The sequence below is a fragment of the Diadema antillarum genome, unplaced genomic scaffold (assembly GCF_040938485.1).
Source record: "Diadema antillarum isolate AM-2024a unplaced genomic scaffold, OU_Dant_1.0 seq00000886_RagTag, whole genome shotgun sequence".
Classification (NCBI taxonomy): Eukaryota; Metazoa; Echinodermata; class Echinoidea; order Diadematoida; family Diadematidae; genus Diadema; species Diadema antillarum.
In genome coordinates, this window is record NW_027271750.1 from 183,344 (window position 1) to 189,603 (window position 6,260).

The window sequence follows — 6,260 nt, forward strand, 5'->3', positions numbered from 1 at the left end:
ACCATATATATATCATTATTTTGTCCGATTTCTTTGATCCTCAGTCTTGATAAAGGGTAGGGCCCGAAAACTTGAGATTAAAAATCAAACTGTGAGGATTAAAGCTATATATACGTCTATCGTTTCATCCTTTCTCTCACCTACACACTACTATAAGATGCGACGGCCCAGGGGTTTAACAACTGAAAACACGCCTTTCACACACACACACACACACACACACACACACACACACACACACACACACACACTATATATATATATATATATATATATATATATATATATATATATATATATATATATATACATACAATCCCTCGCATTTATTCCAAAGTTGATTTACGTCCTTTGGGTCTATGTCAGGTTAATGTGTGTGTGTGTGTGTGTGGCACTCATACACACACTATAGCTTCTGACCACCCGAGCAAAGAGAGTTAAGGGTTTGGGACGAACACCGATCTAGGGCTTTCAATAGCTCAGTCAGTAGAGCACCGGTCTCGTAATCCGGAGGTGGGTCTCGGGTTCGAATCCCGATGAAAACCCATTTTCTTTGTTCAAAGTTCTCGCCATTTATTATTTGTTTCTGGTCAGTTTTCCCTTTCTTGTTTCAATTTAAATATACATACATATATATACATATATATATATATATATATATATATATATATAAAGACATATATATATGTATATATATGTATATAATTTATGTATATGTATATATATATATATAATATATATATATATATATATATATATATATATATATATATATATATATATATATATATAATATATTAGATCTGCAAGCACACCAAAACTAAATCGGTGGTTTCATCTTAGCGCTTTAATATCAGCAAGAAAAGACAAAGAGAAAGCTGGGGGTCACACTGAAATGGAGAAAACACAAGATTTATTGCAGTTTAGAAAAAGAAAATGCCGGAAAACAGCGTCCACATGAAGACTATAAGGCCTGATACATCATAACATAGTGCAGCATCTGTTTGCAAGGAATCTGACTGCCCATATGACGTTGGTGTTTGTTTGTTTTTATTCTTTTCACGGAGTTAGTTTTTAGCGGTTATACAGATGCGTATAAAAGAAAAAGGCAATCCAACTTTGGAGGGATACTGTTTCAGGGTTGTCTGCTATAATATGGAGAGCGCAATGTTGGTTGTGAGGATAGGGGAACTCTTCCTCTTTTCATTGACACTAATGATGTTGACAAATGTCATGCATGACTGAGCACATAACAGCAGAATGACAAATTGCAATTTTTCCAAGTTTGAATATTATCTTAAAGGAGCAATGTCTCACTGACTTTATGAGATCTGTCAATGAAAGTGGTCAAATTAACAGACCAGCCTGCACGACTGCAGGTTTGTGTTTAGGGTTTCTTCTCATCTTTCATGGCCCATAACCTCAACATGGCCACATTTTTGTCGATAACTAGTCGCTCCCACACATCAGGCTATCCTAGTAACCATTATCCATTTCCTGTCTTCATATTCAAGACATGGTTTGTATGAGTTGAATATGAACAGAGAAAATTAGGCCTATGACCCATGATGCAGTTGTTGTGCGTATGCAGAGATAAAACTTGCGATCAAAGGTTTTTCTACGTTCGCGCAAAGTTAAAATTCGCTGTGCTCTGCATTCAGAAATAAAACTACTGCCTCAGAGGCCTTGCATGGGATCAGAAAATTTTCTTCGCTATAGCAGTGGTAATTTATTTTAAGTTGAGTACAGTGTCGTGCTGTGAGTAGAGTCAGAAAAAGATGTACAGAAAAAAAAAGATGTACTGTATAATCAAAGGTGTCTTTTCTGAGGAGAATTAAATCTGAATTCATGTGAAGATTGAGTGACTGCATATATTATCAGTAAAACAGTTATACTTATCAGTGAAGTTTGAGAAAAATCGAACATTGAATTCCGTTCAAAGGTTATGAATTTTCAAAATTTCGGTATACAGCCGCCGCTGGATAAGAAGTCTACAACTATAAACTCGTATTAGTATGTCACAGTTGGACAACACGACACTACAAAGTGGAAAATTCCTTTCACCTGTTACTGACACAATAATATCATTGACTTCCCTCTTGTCATCTGAATGAGGGAGCAAGTGCTCTTTCATATGCTAGTTATAAGATATAATGTTGAATTAGTTTGAAGTTTTCTTTATATCGTTGTCCAATTGTGATATTTGCTGTACAGACGACTTCTTTTCCAGCGATGATAGTACCAAAACTGCAAAGATCCAACTTTAGAACTGAGAGTCCAATATTCCTCATACTTCATTTACTTTATATTCTGACTAATATTTCTGCATTCATAATTCGTGCAAGTAATATAACTGGGATTTAATTCTTTTCGTGCAGAGTTAGAAACCTCTGCTCAGAAGGCCTGACTGTAATGAAAAACTTATTCAGTTTTGTTGTTGTTGTTGTTGTTTTTTAACTGATCCTTGCAATTATTTATGGGGTTACATAGGGATAGCCTGCAATTACTGGTTCAGTGGATGCATGCCCTGTGGGATGCACCGAATTGAAGATTTTCAATTTTTTTTTAATTGAACAAAAAGAAACAAGGCAATGCCAAGATTATATAAAGCAACACTAAATGTAATTTTAAAGACTTTATATCCAAGACAACAGTGCTTAACATATATACTTTTTTATTCAAGTATGTCGCATCCAGGCAATATACTGTTATGTATAATTTAACAGTTGTTAAACCTTCTAGCCAAAGGCGAGGGATATTTTCATCAGAAAGTAGTTAATGTTTCCTTCTAGTGTATTGTAGTGGCGGATTCAAGGCGGGCACATGAGGCACCCCCCCCCCCCCCCCCCAACTTGAAAATTCGAGTTTTGTGCCACCACCCCTTTGTAAAATTTGTGCTATTTAAAACAAAAAGGAAAAGGGGAAAAATGGGGGGGCGCCTCCTCCTCCCCCCCCCCCCCCCCTTCTTGGCGCCTCCCCTTTGCGAAATTCCTTGATCGCAATAGGGGTGAGGAGGATTCAAAAGATACTTCACAAAAAAGAGCCCTTTGAAACCAGTCCTCATCAGTGGCGTATCTAGGGAAAACGGCGCCCGGGGCAAGCGCGAAAATTGCGTCCCTAATTTCTGAAAAAGACTAAGTGTTCAACCCCAACCCGGTCCCGGTAGGGACTTTAAGCAAAGTCCACATGATATGCTTTTCAAGCCCTTACAAGGGGTCTTTTGAAAGTGATTTAAATGTAATGAATTTTGATAAATTTTGGCGAGCGAGCGCAGCGAGCGAGCCGAAAATTTTCGTATTTCAGCTGACAAAACATGGAATTCTTGTCATTTCTTGCTTATCAAATTTTACAATTCTAATTAAGATAGTGACGGCCTTATAGATAACGATTTATCTATACCAAGAAACTGAGTACTTTAAAAAATATTCTAAATCAGGGGGGGCATTTCATGAAGCATTTTGTCCGACAACTTGTCGGACAAAATTTGCTCTCAGCCAATCAGAAGCAAGGATTTCAGTAGCTTTTAACTGTTTGTCAGACGAGATATCTGACAAATTGCTTCATGAAAATGTCCCCCATGTACGCGCGAGTGAGCCGAAATTTGTATATTTCCGCGTCATCATGACGTTTTGTTCTTATCTCCTTTCTGTTTTGATAAATTTTGGCGGGCGAGCGCAGCGAGCGAGCCGAAAATTTTTGTATTTCAGCTTACAAAACATGGAACTCTTGTCATTTTTTGCTTATCAAATCTTACAATTCTATAATCAAGATATAGTGACGGCCTTATAGATAACGATTTTTACCAACAAACTGAAGACTTGAAAAAATACTCTAAATTAGTACGAGTGAGTGAGCCGAAATTTTTTATTTCCGCGTCATCATTACGTTTTGTTTTTATCTCCTTTTTGTTTTGATAAATTTTGGCGAGCGAGCGCAGCGAGCGAGCCGAAAATTTTTGTATTTCAGCTTACAAAACATGGAACTCTTGTCATTTTTTGTTTATCAAATCTTACAATTCTAATCAAGATATAGTGACGGCCTTATAGATAACGATTTTTACCAACAAACTGAGGACTTGAAGAAATACTCTAAATTAGTACGAGTGAGTGAGCCAAAATTTGTATATTTCCACGTCATCATTACGTTTTGTTCTTATCTTGTTTGATTTTTTTGGCGCCCCCCCCCCCGTATTTTCGAAACCGTTGCCGCCTTCTTTTGATCCAATTGGCGATCGCTTCAGAACGAAAGAAATTGCAGCCGCTGCTCCGTGAAACATTTTGCCTCCTAAACATAAAATGACATGTGTGAACACAATAGACATTGTCATTTTGGCCCTCGCCATCATCACATTTTGTTCTCACCTTCTTCTTCTATATAAAATTTAGAGAGCGAGCGCAGCGAGCGAGCCGAAAATTGTTGTATTTCAGCTTACATAACATGGAATTCTTGTGTGAACACAATAAACATTGTCATTTTGTCCGAGACATCATTATGTATTGTTTTTATCTTTTTTTTGATTTGGTTTTCTGCCCCCCCCCCCCCCACACACACACCATTCTTCCTCCCCCCCCCCCCCCCCTTCCGGTGAGTTGTTTCTTCTTCTTCTTCTTCTTCTTCTACTTCTTTTTTTTTTCTTTTTTCCTTTCTTCTTCCTTTTTTCTTTTTTCTTTCTTCTTCTTTTTTTTTGCGCCCCCAAGGAGTGGCGCCCGGGGCACGTGCCCCCCTTGCCCCCCCCCCCCCCCTAGATACGCCACTGGTCCTCATAGTTAGAAGAAAGATTTTGATTTTAATCTCAAAATTTCGATAGAACCAAATCATTTGGGAATACTCAAATAGTGTTTCACAAAAGAACCAAAGTCGGCAAAGAGTTCATGGTTGGATGCTCGCTCAAGCAGGTTGCGCTTGTGTTCCGAGTCGAAAAGAATTGAATGACGTCACATTTTTATGTAATGACGATATTGGCAAGGTTCGGCTGACGGAGAAATGGTGACCTATGTATGTGTGTGGTGGATACAGGACGATCTCACACTGCCACCATACCATCAGCGCGTAGCGTAACCTACGTGTTATACAATGCACAATTTACCGATGTGTATTTTCGGCGAGCGTGGGGATAGGATAGTACCGTTAGGATACACACACAGGTTATGATTGACTCAGGCGAATTAGTACGTGCATCTGTGTGGGAAAGAGCTGTTTTTGCCTGTGTTTGTGTATGTGTGGTTCTGATTTTTCAATAGACTGTTGCGTACATGGAAAAACAGTATAATTTTCTTCTCATGCAAACTACCTTATGCTACTCTGCGGCGATTGCTGACATTTTTACCGGAGTTTGATGTCTTCCACCAGAATCCGGACATCCTCCCCCTGATTATGTACGTCAGTCATGCACTACTAAGTAGTAACTAGTATCTATGTCGTCGGGCAACCTACCGCCGTCGCAAGAGCAAGGAGAAGGACCGTTTTACTACCCATCAGGGCATCACCTTCTCGAGCGAACAGCCGAATGACAGACTCGGACCATAAAATTTGTTGAATGGTGGAACTTCTTCATTTGATCAGATAGATCCCGTGACACCGTCCGTACTTTCATTTTATAACAACTTGAAACGTTACCTTTGTTTGGTTACTTCACAACAGCACATTAATTGCCGTTGTTCTTTGAGTTTGACTTAGAATTGCACTGTCTTGCAGGTTAATGTCAATGATTTGACATTTGTAAGCAAGCTGTTTTCTGGTCTAATGTTAGGGAGATAAATTTATGTAAATTTAGTAATTTTTGTCGACTCAATCTAGCGCAAGCCTTATGCATGTGATTATTAAGTAGACAAATTAAATGACCGAATGTTTCGGTGGTATGAACACACAACAAAAACAAAGCTTTAAATTATGGTTTTACTTTTACATGAACTGGAATTGAGTGGGCAATCGATTGCATGATATGACCTCGTTTGAAATAGCTGTGGTGTCTGGACTCCTCTGTCAAGTTCTGTTCTGAACATGCAGCTCAAGTGTGGGTCCATGTCCATTTCAACTACAGTACTGGTAGGCCTACAGCTGCGATACTGCTCTCCATTGCATCGGTGTTGAGAATTACATGCACAATTGGCAGTTTCACTTGTGAATATTAACTGGCATTAACTAGAATTAGAATTGGCTGAATTGAAGAGGCTTCAGCACGGTGCTTACGAAAGGTTTTCCGCAAGCAAAGTGTTACAGCTCGCTGCCCCTCGACAACAACGGAGTGATAGCTTCAAGAA

General features: G+C 38.7%; 1 non-coding gene across 1 annotated transcript; it reads left to right on the forward strand.

The window, feature by feature from the left end:
* Positions 1-467: 467 nt before the first annotated feature.
* On the forward strand, positions 468-545 carry Trnat-cgu (transfer RNA threonine (anticodon CGU)). Its single transcript has one exon. It is a non-coding gene; the product is annotated as a tRNA-Thr (tRNA).
* The last annotated feature ends 5,715 nt before the right edge of the window (positions 546-6,260 follow it).